This window comes from Anabrus simplex, chromosome 9, assembly GCF_040414725.1.
Source record: "Anabrus simplex isolate iqAnaSimp1 chromosome 9, ASM4041472v1, whole genome shotgun sequence".
Lineage (NCBI taxonomy): Eukaryota > Metazoa > Arthropoda > Insecta > Orthoptera > Tettigoniidae > Anabrus > Anabrus simplex.
Window position 1 is genome coordinate 26,106,940 of NC_090273.1, and position 2,021 is coordinate 26,108,960.

The 2,021-nt window shown below is 40.3% G+C and overlaps 1 pseudogene; it reads left to right on the forward strand.

Annotated features, from left to right (window-relative positions):
* The first annotated feature begins 1,631 nt into the window (after positions 1-1,631).
* On the forward strand, positions 1,632-1,750 carry LOC136881352 (5S ribosomal RNA; annotated as a pseudogene).
* Positions 1,751-2,021: the final 271 nt, after the last annotated feature.

The window sequence follows — 2,021 nt, forward strand, 5'->3', positions numbered from 1 at the left end:
TTAGAAATGGTGCAGTAAATGTACAGCAACTGTATCAGCAGAGTACTGACCCCAGCTGGAAAGACAGAATGGTTTAGGAATAAGACTGGACTAAGACAGGTGAGTGTGCTCTCACCCGTTTTGTTTAATATGGTCATGGACGAATTTTTAAAGGAACCAAAGGAAGCCTATGCAGATAAAGAGATGAAGATACTGCTATTTGCAGATGATACTGTGAATCGGGGGAAGGTCAGAAAAGAAGTGCAACAACAACTAGGTTGAGAAGTATGGCATGGAAATCAGTACAGAGAAAAGCAAGACTGTGGTGATATCGAGAGGGGAAAGGCAAGGGAAGTGCATTGTGGAAATTTGAATTCAGAGTCTGGAAATTGTGGAAAGCTTTAAATATGTAGGGAGTGAATTAATGCAAAATACTAGGGTGGACAGGGAGATTATCAGAAGGGTACACCAGAGTAATGCATTCTACCAAAGTGTAAGAAAACTTGTTTGGAGCAAAGAAGTATCAAGGAAAAGTAAAGAGATAATATACAAAATGTACTATGAATTCATACTGACTTATGCAACTGAGACTTGGACTTTCACCAGCAGCCAAGAGAATAGAATTCAAGCCAGTGAGATGAAATTTCTAAGAAGAATGATAGGAAAGACAAGGAAAGACGGAGGGAGAAATGAAGATGTTAGGAAGGAATTTTCGTTAGGGGAGCTAAATGAAAGATTTGAAAAGAATAAGGTAGTTTGGACATGTAAAGAGGATGGAGGAGAATAGATTTCCAGACAGATGCTTAAGGCAATGTGCAAGGAAAAGAGAGGAAAAGGAAGACCTAGAACAAGGTGGAATAAATCAGTGAAAAGTGGCATAAGAAGACGAAATTTAGACTGGGAGAAGATCGTGGAGGAGGAATGGTGGAAGGAAAGAGGAAGATGGAGAAGTGCAATAAAAACCCCGACCGGGCAGGAGCTGGATAAGAGGAAATGATGATGATGATGATTTTTATATGTTGCATGTAAGATGATCCTTTTGGTACAGTTTCCAATATTTTTGGGTTGCACTGGTAATTTGATAGACTTGTCATAAATACTCATATATATTTGATAATAACTGTGGGTTTTGCAGCACGGTATAAACTATTGGTGATGTAAGTTTTGAACTTTTCATTGTTCATTCAATAGACAAAACTCGAATTTTGTGCAATTTAAAGAACAAAACTATGAAGGTAATATTCAACTGAGAATAAAATCCATATCTACTTTTAGTTCATGTACATACTGAACATTTATCAGGAAAATTTCAGGTGAATCTGATAAGAAATCTGTCGCAAGGAGCATTTTATACTTGGCAATGAGCTGATAATATTTTAAGTTAGAAAAGTTTATTTGAAAGTTTTAAGAAACACACTTACATTAAAACTGCTCTGGACCCTAAGTTACTCACTAAGACTTCTGTCTCCTCTTATGCACAGCCTATGCCTACTACAAGGTCAATATATTACAGCGGGATTATTGAAGTGGGAGTCAGAATGATCTTCTAAGCCAATATTGTCAGACAACTTGAGAGAAAGTGGCGTATGCCTGCTCTATATGCACCATTTAAATTCGGCATTTAGATCTTTAAAAATGGCGTTACCTCAAGACCCAACGGCCATACCATGTTGAATACACCGGTTTCGTTCCAATCACCGCAGTTAAACAACATTGGGCGTGTTCAGTACTTGAATGGGTGACCGTTTGGGAACACCACGTGCCGTTGGCTCAATTCCCTTTTCCGATTTAGAAAGCCAAGAATAACTGTCGAAAGGATTCGTCGTGCTGACCACACCACACCTTGTAATCTGCATGCCTTCAGGCTGAGCAGCGGTCGCTTGGTAGGCCAAGGCCCTTCAGGGGTGTAGTGCCATAGGGTTAGGTTAGGTTACCTCGAGAGGTAGGGTAAGGTAAGGGTGTATTCTGCCTGAAGGCAGGTCCGAACCTCCGCAGACGTGTGCCTGAGCCGGAGTTTACGTACGATAGGGTGGCCAGTTCCT